This window comes from Petaurus breviceps, unplaced genomic scaffold (assembly GCF_028583685.1).
Source record: "Petaurus breviceps papuanus isolate PSGF00001 unplaced genomic scaffold, PetGlider_PUasm1.0 214, whole genome shotgun sequence".
In the NCBI taxonomy this organism is placed as follows: Eukaryota; Metazoa; Chordata; class Mammalia; order Diprotodontia; family Petauridae; genus Petaurus; species Petaurus breviceps.
This window is the reverse complement of record NW_027185863.1, coordinates 17,311,343-17,325,811: the sequence shown is the minus strand read 5'-3', so window position 1 is coordinate 17,325,811 and position 14,469 is coordinate 17,311,343. Positions and strand designations below refer to the sequence as shown.

The following is a 14,469-nucleotide window of genomic DNA, read 5'->3' as shown; positions in this document are numbered from 1 at the left end:
ATTTTAATTTACATTTTTCTCAGGATATGTCGTTTTCCCACAGTAAACATAAGCTCTTTGCATACCCAGCTCTAAACAAAGTGCCTACCCACAAGGTAGCTGCTTAAAGGATATCTATAAACTTGGTTTGAATTAGTAATTTGAATGGTAATATTAAATTAACCTTGTGTATTTTGAAAATCTCAAGATTGATAAATATGAAAAACCAATATATATACATATTTCTCTAAACTTTTTTTCCGGAGATTTGAGAAGCCAAAAGCTATTTCAAACATTTCTGATATTTGAGGAGACAATGAAGAAGTTTGATGGCTAGACAGAGGGGAAAAATGATACTACAGATGAAAATTTTACTGAAATGGAATGGAGGAAGTTGCTTCATAATACTGTATACATGTTAAGACAAAAAGATACAGAAAGTGAACATTCAGTTTATAACAGCAAATAAGAAGTCAAGATGAGGAAGGATAGAATTCAAATAATCTCATGGAAGGCCTTTTTACTGACCTTAAGATGAATCTGTAATCAGATTTTTTAGGAATGGTATTGATGAGTCAGAAAGCCTTAAGAAAGTCAGAATAGTCAATGGTATCTTAGAGCAGAGAGCAGACAACTGCCAGAGGATCTAGGTGAGGGTGCTTGTGATGGCACGGGGAAAGTGAAGGATAGAGGTGTTGGAGAAAGAGGGTGTGTAGAACAGGAAGTTGTAGAGAACTAGTAATAAAGGAAAGGGGAGCTAAGTCAATTTTAGAGGGAAAAGAAGGAAGGAAAGAAAAGGGGAGCAGGGCAGAGAAAAAAAAAATTTTATTGGGGTGAGACTACTGAGTTGCTACAGTGAGATGAGGAGTGATAGAAGAGTGAGAAGATAAATTGATCCATGCGATTAATCTGCCCAGTGGAGAAGGAAAGAGAAGAAACCTTGTTTTCTAGAAGGGCACTGCCTGAGATGCTCAGGAAAATAGAGGTGCAATGGTTTGTATGGAGGGAGGAGAATGTAGTGCTTTGAAGTGACTTTTTATTATGGGCTATAATAAGACTCTATGTCCCCTATAAACCTAATGTTGTTGGTGTAAGTGGGGAATAAAGGACATGGAAACTTTTGTTTGAAGCAATAGTGATAATTTATATAGAATTCAAACTCATCATCAGACTTAGGGTCAATATGAAGTAATATTCTTGAAAAATATTCATTACTTTGTGTTGAGTTGTGTTGGGAGCTTCCTCCCCTAAGGAAGCAAATAAGGGTAATTTTTACTTAAAAGATAATGAAACTATCCTTAAGCTATAATTTGTTCAGAAACCAAAGACTTCAGTTGCTAATACCGCACTCTAGTTTTCTGATTACAAAACAGACATGAAGAACTCTCGTCCTTTTTTGATATGTGGTTGGCAGATCACTATGGCCACCCAGCAGCAAAGAAGCTTCACTTAAATGCATTAACTTAAGGGTTGATTTATGTTGAACATGCTCTGCCTGCTATTGCTAAGTAAATTTCCTTTTGGTAACTGTTGAATGACCTTAAACTATCAAGTTTGTGTACCTGAGTCAGGTACAGTCCAGAACATGAATAAATTAATTTTAAGGTTCATCATCTTACTTATTTCCACTTTTTTCCCAGTTTTTCCACTTGTTTCCACTTTCTGTTCAAGTAATTTCCTAAAAACATCTAGATGACACACAGAAAATTATTAGTGGTTCCTAAAGCTATTTGTCTCTCATTCTTGCCTTGAATCACTGTCAACCAAACCCTTTAATTCACTAATGCCCTCACTGACTCCCCAAAAACCTAGGGTGGGAGGGGCATGTATGTGGTACACACACACATACACACATGTATATACATATATACACATACACACACATTCATAGTCATATTTAAATCTCTTTTGGAAATAATTAAAGTTATAATTTGTGTGTACTGGTTATTTTCTTTCCAAGTTAATGAATTTATTTTCTTTATAGGTCACCAGGAAACATGGATTATGTCTTTATTCTGTAGAGGCCATTAAGTCCAAATGTCAGAAATTAAAACAAGTCTCTTACTTCAGCACTTTGAGGCAAATCATATTGAGGAAAACTGAGTGACTAAACTGGCTTGTAGCTGCTTGGGAACATAGCTATTAGCATATAGATGGATAACATAGCAGCTTGGTTTCCAACTAGGTTAATCAAGTACCTTTCATCAGAACTAAGTTTACTTAAAATGTCAATATTAATGAAAATAAGCTTAGTAACATTACGCACGATGTGACTGTTATCTGTAATAGACCCACCCACAGAAAATATTATCCAGGCCCAGAACATTTTGTACTACTGTCTTGCAACATCTCACCTGTTTAAACACTTCATGGTAAACAGAACATCATGCAATTATAGAAGAACATATTTGTTAATTGTCTTCTACAGAAAATCAGGAAGGGGGAGTAGAGGGAAAAGGTTAAGTAATCCCAAAACAACACCACCTATAAATCTATATCATGAAATGTTTGCTTGCTCAAGAGATAACACATAGTTTTTTTTTTTCTTAAGTAAAAATAACAATCAGTCTTAAAAGTATTAAACTGAAGATACCAAAGAAGACTGAGTTAAACTAAAGAGTACACGTCATCGGTACCTCTATATTGGCCAGATTCTCAAATCATAGATATGGTTCATCATTGGAAATCTTTAAAAATACAGGTGTTTTGTTCAGTGTGACAAAACACATTAGTCTCTTTCTTAAAGAGAACTGCTTGTGGTAGTGCTTTCAGAAACCTGTATAAACTTCCTGTCATTATTCTTTGACTGGAAACTACCCCATGCCCTGCTCTGAAAAGGAACCCCTCCGTTTATCCCTGATGTGAGACAATGCACAGTGATACAAGGCATGCCAGTGAAAACAGTTTCCAGACAAAGCTCTGTCTGTCGTTTTTTAATTTTTTTTTCCTGATGGATGGTGTTGGGAGATTCTGATTTTTCTTCCTCATGAGCAGGACATATCTAAGTCAAGTGAGAAGCTGCAGGAAACAAGAGGGAGGTGGGACACTCTAGGGAGTTAATGGAGGGGGTATATGGAGGGATGTTGGGAAAGGATTAGTAGCAACTTTTTATACTTTCTTTGTAGCCTGTTCAGTCTGAAAGGGAAAAAGAAAGCTAGTTTTGTTACTAACTAGTGCTGTGACTCTGGGCATCAATTCACCTACGTAGGCTTCAGTAGCTTTAACAATTAAATGCATTTGGATGCTCAGCACACCAATGAATCTGTGAGCTCAAAGACATGGGTGCCTACAGAATTAAAGAATTTGGAAGCTAGAAGAGATCTTAACAGTCATCTAATCTAATCCATGTTCTTCATTAGAACATTGCCTACAAGTGATCACTCAACTTGTGCTGGAAAAACTCCAAAGAAGGGTAATTGAAGGTAATTTGAAATACTCAAACAATTTCCTAAATTCAGTGCTATTTGATCTCTATCTCCTCTTTATTTCTGGTAAAATTATTACACCAACAATGATAAAAATAATAATATTTACATGTACTTAGTATGTTCCAGGCATATACTATGCTAAGTGCTTTATAATTATTAACTCATTTAATCCTCACCATAACCCTAGGAGGTAAGTGCTGTTATTACACCCATTTTACAGAGGAGAAAACTGAAGCACATAGAGGGTAGGTGACTTGCCCAGGGTCATACAGAGAGGAAGTGTTGGGATCCCAGGTCCATTGTTCTAGCTATTGTACCACATAACTGTCAATTATCAGGCTTAATTCTTTATTGATTGTGAATCTCATTACAAAAACTCTGCAGTTTTCTTTTTGTGTGTGTTTATTTTTGTTGGGGTTTTTTTGGAGGGAAATTGGGGTTAAGTGACTTGCCCAAAGTCACACAGCTAGTCATGTGTCAAGTATCTGAGGCCAGATTTGAACTCAGGTCCTTTTGACTCCAAGGCCGGTGCTCTATTCACTGTACCACCTAGCCATCCCCAACTCTGCAATTTTCCACAGCTAGGGACAATCATTTGCAAATAGCATCTGGAGAATGTTTTTCATCTGGGGAATATACCTCTTCCATTTGGATTGTGTTGGGCTTCCTCTATGACAGAAGCTTACTGTCCCTTTCAATGCATATTTAGTATTACTAATCAGAGCTTGTTACTGTTTCTATTGTTAGGTCTGTTAAAGAATTTTGTATGATGACGATCTATTCATGGAAAATATTTTGTTAGGAGAGAGTCTGTAAGGCAACATTTTTCTCAACTGAATCAAATATTGGGTTGTTTTTTGTTTTATCAAACAACAGACATATTGAGGTTTTGTGATGTCTACACTTTTCAGTCAAATGTGTGACTAGAAAATCATTATTCAAGTATATAAGCACCTATTGAGTGCACACTGCTGACATAAATTCAAATAAAGACAATCTATTTTAAGATTGTCACTTTGTAACTTCCAACTCTAAAAATTTGGGCATAGGGGCAGCCAGGTAGCACAGTGAGCAAGAGCACTGGCTCCAGTGTCAGGATGACCTGGAGATCGAATTCCGGGCTCAGACACTTATCACCCACCCAGAAACACCTGGCCATGTAACCTTGAGCAAGTTACTTAACCCTGATTGCTAAAAAAAAAATTGGGCATAAAGAAAGAAAAATAAATTTAAAAGAGAAGGATAATCTAGTAAAAATGTGTAAAATGAGTTTCCTCTTTAGTTTCTGTGATCAGGAAAATTTTGTTGTTGATCAGTACTTTTCAGTTGTGTGTCTGACTCTGCATAACCCCATTTGTTGGTTTTTTTTTTTTTGCAAAGATAGCATATTGGTTTTCTATTTCCTTTTCTAGCTCATTTTAAATATAAGAAAACTGAGGCAAACAGGGTTAAATGACTTGCCTAGGGTCACACAACTAGTAAGTGACTGAGGCCAGATTTGAACTCTGAAAGATGTGTCTTCCTGATTCCAAGTCATGTGCTTTATCCACTGCAGCACCTAGCTGCTGATCAGTAACATACTTGGCATCAATTATTGATCTCATTTAAAGAAGTAACTTTTTTCTTGTTTCAATAAAAGTTCCTTAGCAAATAGTTATGGCTAGAAATATTATATGTATATTTTAGGTATTATCAGGTATTTTTGTTGTTGTTCAGTTATTTTTCAATAGTGTCCAATTCTTCATGACCCCATTTGGGATTTTCTTGACAAAGATACTGGAGTGGCTTGCCATTTCCTCCTCCAGCTCATTTTACAGATAAGGAACTGGGGCAAACAGAGTTAAGTGATTTGCTCAAGGTCACACAGTTAATAAGTGTCTGAGGCCAGATTTGAACCAATGAAGAAGAGTCTTCCTGACTTTAGACTCAGTGCAGCAAACACTGTACCACCTAGCTACCCCATTATCAGATATTAGGTACTATTAGAGTTATTATTAATTACTATAAGAGTGACTATTAAGTATTATTATTGCCATTTTACAAATCAGACAGCTGAGGGAGATTGGAGAGGTTAAATAACTTGTATATGATTATTCATAGTCTTAAATTTTTCCACTTAAATTCACACATGACCATAGAGCATGACTCCCCCTTCACACACATATCCTCCATTTTTCAAATACACTTCATTAGCAATGACATTTATGAAATTCTAGGTTCCTTCACAGCTCAAGACCTACCTCCCAAAGTAGATGACTCCTGATCCCCTTAATTGTTAACATATTCACTGCTTTTCTGCTTCTCCCTTGAAATTACTTTGTATTTCCTTTTTCATAATTAATTTATTTTTATTATATTTATTTTCTTTAAGATTTTGAGATTTACATTTTCTCTCACTTCTCCTCCCCCTCCCAAAGACAGCATGCAATCTGATATAAACTTTACTTATACATTCATATTTAACATATTTTCATATTAGTTATGATGTAAAAAAAAATTAGAACTAATGGGAAGAATCACAAGAAAGAAGAAACAAAACAAAGCAACAAAAGAAAAGGAAGACAATAGTAAGCTTCCATACGCATTCAGGATAGCATTTTCTGTCTGCATTCAGGATGGCATTTTCCATCACAAGTCTTTTGGAGTTGTCTTAGATCCTCACATTGTTAAGAAGAGCTAAGTCTGTCAAAATCAGTCATCATACAATGTGGTTGTTATTGTATACAATGTTCTCCTGGTTCTGCTCATTTCACTCAACATCAGTTCATATAAGTCTTTCCAGGTTTTTCTGAATTCTTGCCTGTTCATTAATTCTTATAGCACAATAGTATTCCTTTACATTCATATACCACAACTTGTTCAACCATTCTCCAATTGATGGACATCCTCTCAATTTTCAGTTCTTTGCCATCACCAGAAGAGTTGCTATAAATATTTTTGTACATGTGGGTACTTTTCCTGTTTTTATGATGTCTTTGGGATACATACCTAGAAGTGGTATTGCTGGGCATGTACAGTTTTATAGCCCTTTGGCATTTACTTTGTATTTCTTATTTCTAAATACCTCTTTCATTTAATTGTGAACCTATTGCATGCCCTCAGTAGAATGTCAGCTCCTTGAAGCCAGGGATATTTTGTTTGTATGCTTAAGGCCTAGAATGCAGCCAATATTTAATAAATGGTTACAACTCTGAAGTGTGAATCAGAATATCTCTTACTTCTTGATGCTTCTTTAAGACTAACTCCATTACACTGCTCCATCTTCTTTGAAGTACATTCCATCAAAATTTTCTACCCAATCCAAACCAAGTTGACTATTGTATACAGGCCCATAGACCATTCCTTTGTCAAGGAATTGAACATCTGGTACATCTGCTTCTTCTATTCTCAAGTCTTAGCACTATGCTGATTGAATCAATTTTAAAGTTGTTTGCCAATTCCACCTGTGCCTTCACTGCAACAAGGTAATCCTCTTATTCCTCTCTAATTGATTCTCTAGATCACACTGCAGAAAAGTTATTGCAGTCTTTTTCTTCTCAAGCTCCTAGAACTTCCCTGCTCTCTTCCCCCAGCTAAGGAACTCACCTCTTACTTTCTTTTTATTCTGAACTTAACAAATACCAAAGAAATTGGGTATTCCCACCAATATTGTACAACAATGAAAGTGTATTTTCTATGAAACAGCAAATCTGTTATGTATATTTTTCCTTTTTTACATATTTAACAATTCAGTATATAAGTTCCTTTTTGAAATAAATTTTTATCTTTTGTTTTTATATTACCTAAATTTCTCCTTGCATCTTTCCCATTATTCCCTCCCATACAGCCATCCCTCATAATCAAGAATAGTTTTTTTAAGAAGAAAATTATATCAAAAATATAAAATGATTGCTAACACTTATATAGCATATAATATATACCAGGTACTTTGGCAGATGCCATTATCAGTCCCTTTTTTACAGATGAGGAAACTGAGGTTAAATGATTTACCCAGGATCACATAGCTAATACATATCTGAGGGAAGATTTGAACTCAGTTATTCCTGATTCCAGACCTGTCATTCTATCCATATATACCTGCTCTAAAGAATTTGACAATATAGGCAGTATTTCACACCTGTGGTCCTCTTCCCCTATCCCCACCCCTGCAAAGGAAAGCTATCTCATATCTCTTCCTTGGGAACAAAATTGTTCTTTGGAAACTTTGCAATATTCATGCATATTTTGTGGGGTTTTTTCTTTGTATTTGCATTGCCATTGGTATCATGTATAGCTTGGGTCTTTTTACTTCAATTTGTTTCACTTTAAGTAAGTTTTTCCATACTTATTTAGATTTATCATGGTAATTGGTTCTTACTCCATAGTACATTAATGTACCACAAATCATTAGTCATTCCTCAGTCACTGAGTATCTACTTTTTCCCCCATTTCCGTTTGACCATAAAAAGTGCAGCTACAAATATTTTTTTGAATATGGAAGCTTCCTTTTTTTTATCAATGACCTATTTTTGGTACATATCTAGCAATGTATTTTCTAGTTAAAAAGGTAGTCACTTTATTTAAATAATTCCAAACTGCCTATCTTTCCACAACCCCTCCAATTAATCTTTGCATATTTTTAGTCATCTTTGTGAATTTTTTTGTTGTTGGGAAAAACCTCAGGATTATTTTCATTTAAATTTCTCTAGTGGTTTGCAATTCTTTTCTTTTAATTGTATGTTCATATACTTTGACCACTTATATATTGTGGAATGTTTTATTCACATATATGTGTATTAACAATTACACTATATTGTCTACATTTCATAGAAATGAAGCCTTACCCAAGAAATTTGATGTGAAGGTTATTTTCCCCATTTGAACAATTTCCTGCTTATAACAAATGCATTAATATTCATTCAATTCATATAATCAGAATTATCTATTTCATCTTTTGTGATCATTGCTATCACTTAGGCTTAATAATTAACCCTATGTAAAAGACATATGCACACATATATGCAAAAAGATATTTATACATACATGTACCTGTGTATATTGAGATATCAGTACATATTTGTGTATATATATGTATATGTGTATACAAATATACATATACCCCACTCTTTCCTGAGATTCAGTGTCCCTCATCTTCAGTTATTTATTGGATATTTCAAACTAGACATTATAGGTACACCTCAATCTCCCTATGTCCAAAACTGAACTCACCGTCTTTTCCTCAAACCTGTTCTCTATATGTTGGAACAACAACTGTACTAGTTTTCTGGTTCATAGCCTCAGCTGTCTCCTCATTCTTCACACTCATCACCCCACATATTGAATCCATAGATATAACTTACTGTCTTTACCTCAATATCTCTTGTACACCTTCCCTTCTATCTACTCTCTCCCCTTAATTCAGGCACTCATAACCTGTTTGCTACACTATTACACCACCTCCTTACTGCTCTCCTTGCCATAAGACTCTACCTACTCCAGTCTATGTTACCTACTGCTGCAAAAGTCATTTCCCATAAATGTAGATCTGACCATGTCACTACCACACATCAATCCACTCTAATGGTTTCCTGTTGTTTCTAGGCTAAAATATAAATCCCACTGATTAAATTTTATGCCCTTCACTACTTGTCCTCAATGTACAACCACCCCCCCCCTTGTAGGTAAAATGTCTGATGAGTAGTTATAAGTTGGAAAAAAATACACTTCAGTCAAATGCGAGGGACTTTAAATGCTAAAAAGACAAATATGCATTTTATCCTAGTGGCAATAAAGAAACATTGAAAATTCTTAAGTATGGTTAGCTCCATGGTCAGACTTTTGCATTTCAGAATCCTTATTTCCTATCAAAGCTTAGGTCAAGGATTACTTCCTTCAAGAAATTTTTCCTGATTGCTACAAGCAATATTCCTAAAGAAATGTCCAATTCAGCAGCTACGTGGAGAACCTACTAAGCTGGAAAACGTGAGACTATTAAAAGGCTAATGTAATAGTCCAGGCTAAAGGTGATGAGGTCCTGAAATAAGTGTTTTGGCAGCTCAGCAGGAGAAAAAGAAGGGGAAATGCATGATTAGAGTTCTTGAAGAGTTAGAATAAGCAAAACAAAACACATTGCAATTGATTAAAAGGGGTGATGACTTCTTTATTGCAAATATGTTTGGAGTGATAATGATGATACTCTTGAATGTAATAGGAAAATTGGAGAGGGGATCAGTTTGGAAGAAAGATAATGAATTATGCTTTGGACATGCAGAAACTGAGATGACTTTGGAATAACTAGATGGAGAGCTTTTTATCATATGATAATAGATCTAGAGTTATAAGTAATATTAGAGGTCATCTAGACAGTTAGACTTTAGAAGTGGATTTGAGCTCTGGAGATAGATTAGGGCTGCATTATGTAGATTAAGGAGTTAGTGGCTTTAGAGATGGTAGGTGAATGCATGGAAGATAATGAGATTACCAAGATAGAAATGCAGAGAGAGCAGGAGAGTTCTGTAGACTCTGCCTTAGTACATCCCTCAACATTTACATTGGATTGAACTTGTAGAAAGAGAACCATAAACATTGTCACCAAGATTCAGGAGGAGATAGTAGTAAGTGTCATAAAATGCCAAGGACAAGATGTTAGCACAAGATCATAGAGCTACAGTAGACCTTAGATACCATCTACTACTACATCCACTACAACATAGGTGAAAAAACTTGGACTCATGGATGTTAAAGGACTTGCCCATGGTCATCTGAACAGTATTTACCATTCCAGATGTGAGATTTCAACTGAGGGATTTTGACTCCAAAGTCAGTGTTCTTTTTTCTGTCTATCCTTACTGGTGATCCTAAAGCGGTTTCAGTTGAATATTCTTCAGTCATTTCAGTCATGTCCAACTCTTCATGACCCTATTTTGGGTTTTCTTGGTGAAGATATTGGAGTGGTTTGCCATTTCCTTCTCTAGCTCATTTTTATAGAAGACACAACTGAGGCAAAGAATGTTAAATGAGTTACACAGGTTCACATAGCTAGTCAGTGTCTGAGGCCAGATTTGAACTCAGAAAGATGAGCCTTCTTGACTCCAGCACCAGTACTCTATCCATTGTACCACCTATCTGTCCCTTCAGTTGACTAGTAGGGTCCATTTTGAGGTGGTGAGACATGAGTGTGACATAGATAATAAGTACAAATAGCTTTTTAATTTTTTTTCTAGGCATTTTCTTATAAGAGAGAGGAGAGATTTAAGAAGATAACTTGAGGAGCTGATTAATTCATTCTCATAGAGACTCAATTTTTATATATAATTAGATTTTGATTTTTCAAGAATATATGATATTATATAACTCAAAATAAGTTCTTACTTTGTTTTAATAGGCATAAGATTTTTTCAGATCTCTTAAAGCTTCATTTTGTAATGTGAATATATATATATATACATATATAATTTATTTAGTGGATATTATACACATATTAGAAAGTATCAATCAGTAGTTATGAAATCAGGCTACATATTCACCACTATAATCACTCAGTCAATATTTATTAAGAACCTACTATGTGCCCTTACTGCTAGGTTACCAAAAGAGTTCCTTTCCCATACTTTGTAGTCTGTATCCCCCAGATGAGAAGCTCACTTTTCTAAGACCTGGCAGGGAAAAATTTTCAAAAATCTTAGTCTTGTTCTCCATTCCTCTCACAATGTCCTATGAATACCTTAGCTGCCAGTGAAGACGATGGCATTTAATAGCATCTTAAAGCTGAAGGTACCTTCAGATGATGCTACCTGAAGAGATGCCCTGATCCACCAGCACTTGGAGATGAAATGGATTGCCAGATGCTTTCCAAAATCTAGCAGACAGACTAGTGGCAGTAGTAGCAGAAAGCATAAAGTGGGGAGGCTCTAGAGCCCCAAGCCCCCACAACAGCTCACTATACATATCCTTTCTATATCTCAGGGATTAGGGGCATGGAGCCCCCAAGACCTGGAAAATTTGCATAAAAAATTTTGGCCCTCCCTTCATGCCAGAGAAGAAGTCCAATTTATTATGCTATTATAAGATAAAATATGGGACAGCTAGGTGGAGCAGTGAGTAAAGCAACTGCCCCAGAGTCAGGAGGACCTGAGTTCGGTTCTAGCCTCAGACACTTAACACTCACACAAAAAAACTAGCCATGTAAACTTGGGCAAGTTACTTAACCCCAATTGCCCTCCAAAAGGCAAAAAAAAAAGATAAAATATGTTGATATCACACAATATTAAACATATATTTTATGCATTTCTGAGTTTGTAAACTTCTTCTGTGTCATCAAGAAAAAAGAGTGCCCTTGCCCTAAAGGAGCTCACAATTTAATGGGGGAGACAAGAAACAGACAAACAAATACACACAAACACACACACAAACACAAGCTATGGAGGATAAATAGGAAATAATTAGCAAAGAAAAGGCATTTGAATTAAGAGGGACTTGGAAAGGCTTCCTCCAGAAAATGGATTTTATTTGGGATTTAAGGAAGCCAGGGAAACCAGTAGTCAGAGATGAGGAGAGAGCATTCCATACATGGGAGACAGAGAAAATGCCTAGAACCAAGAGTTGGAGTGTCTTGTACATGGGACAGTAGGATATATATAGTTTGGAGTAAAGTACAAGAAAACTGGAAGGGATACAAATTAAACCCACATAAATCATCAATATTTTTATATATCAATGACAAAACCCTGCAAAAGATAGCAAGAGATACCCCATTTAAAATAACTATAGAGTGTATAAAATACCTGAGAATGTGTATGCTTGCCAAAATAAATCCAGGAGCTACATGAACATAATTATAAAACACTTTTTATACAAATAAAGTCAGATTTAAATAATTTGAGAAATGTTAATTATTCATCAATATAGTAAAAATAACAGTTGCACCTAAACTAATCTACTTATTTAATGCCATCCCAATTAAATTACCAAAAAAAAACCTTATTTTACCTGAGCTAAAAAAATAATTTAAAAATTCATTTGGAAGAACAAAAGGTCAAGGATATCAAAGGAATTAATGGAAAAAAAATTTTTAAAAAGCTGGTTTAGCAATACCAGATCTTAAACTGTATTATAAGGCAGTAATGATTCAAGCAATCTAGTACCAGCTAAGAAATTAAAAGCCAAATCAGTGGACTAGTGTAGACATACAATACACAATGGTAAATAATTCTACTAATTGTGTTTGACAAATGTAAAAATTTGAGTTTTAGGTATAAGAACACACTATTTGGGGGCAGCTAGGTGGTGCAGTGAATAGAGTACCGACCCTGGAGTCAGGAGGACCTGAGTTCAAATGCAGTCTTAGACATTTAACACAAAAACTAGCCGTGTGACCTTGGGCAAGTCACTTAACCCAAATTGCCCTCCCCCCCAAAAAAAGGCCAAAATTTTTTTTTAAAGAACACACTATTCAGTATAAGTTATTGGGAAAACTAGAAAGCTGTCTAGCAGAAATTGGGCATAGATCAATATCTTACAGCATTTACCAAGAGAAGGTCAAAATAGATACATGACCTAGATATAAAAGAAGATACCAAACATAAACTAGAAGAAGGTGGAATATATTACCTATCAGACTAAATGAATAGAAGAAATTCTGTATAACAAGAGATACAGAGCACTTTGAGATGTAAAATTGATCATTTTGATTGCATTAAATTTAAAAGGTCTTGTACAAATAAAACTAATGTAGCCAAGTTTAGAAGAAAAGCAGAAAATTGGGGATAAATTTTTATAGAAAGTTTCACAGATAAAGGTTTCATATTTCAAATATATAAAGAACTTTACCAAATTTTAAGAGCATGCATCATTCCCCAATTGATAAATAGTCAAATTATATGAACAGGCAGTTTTTTCAATAAAGAAATCAAAACTATATATAGGCGTGAAAAATACTCTAAATCGAGAAATGCAAATTAAAACAATTTTAAGCTATCATCTCATGTCCATCAGATTGGCTCAAATGGTAGAAGGGGGAAATGATAAATGTTGGATGGCATGTGGGAAAATTGGGACATTAATACACGGTTCGTGGAACTGTGGGCTGATCCAACCATTTTGTAAAGCAATCTGGAATTATTTCCAAAGATTTATAAAATTTGGTCTCATTTAAACTTCATCTCCTCCTGTCCTTCCCCATTGACTAGAATAGATATTTAGTAGGACCATAACTTCAGATGAAAAAACTGAATCCTAGAGAAGTGGCTTGTTCAAGGTTACACAGGAAGCAAATGTTAAAGTCAAGATTTGAATCGAGGTCCTCTGATTCTAAATCTGTGATTTTTTTCAAGACATACCAAGTTATTGAATTAAAGTTAGCTAACTTGAATTTAATTTGTGGCAGCACATATACAGATATATAGCATTCTCCTATGGAATATGCACACATATTGAAATTCTACGGTGGCTGTTTTAGAAATTCTGTAGTAATGTGGAAAAAATGAATCCAACATTCATAAAAAAATTGTTTTTTTTTTATCATTCCAGAGGGAAACTTTCCTTCCATATTACTACAGAATTTGAGTGGTTCTTGCCTTGTTATGATCAACAATATTTTTTAAATCCTATTTTGTTACTTTGAAATAAGTTGAATTTATTGTCCATCAGTAGCAGCAAGCATCCCAGTATACCCAGGGTCATTGCCAACACAGATTTCTTAGATCTTCTTTTCTAAAGGAAAGCAACTCAAAATGAGTTAACAATCTCACTTTAATCAAACATGTGTCATTTACCTAGTTCAGGGGGGAAAGATCAGCACCTCGAACTTCAGAGAATAAAAACGAAGGTTACAAGCAGAAGTTACAAGCAGACAGAGAAACATCAGCAGACCAACCTCCAGCTGTCTGACCATTACATCCATACCTAGTCAGTTACTGGAGAGGGAAGCACCCACATCTGGGTTTTCAAAGCCGGGGGCTGGGGGCGCTCAACAGCTGCCCAGAGTCTCATCTGGTCAAATCACACAACACTTCTCAAAAGTGAGCACCAAAACAAAACCTCACATCAGGGTATATATATATATATATATATATATATATATATA

General features: G+C 35.2%; 1 protein-coding gene across 1 annotated transcript in view; it reads left to right on the top strand.

The window, feature by feature from the left end:
- Positions 1-14,469, top strand: part of MYO16 (myosin XVI) — an 871,975-nt gene that overhangs the window by 482,644 nt on the left and 374,862 nt on the right. The gene's annotated exons all lie outside the window — the stretch shown is intronic.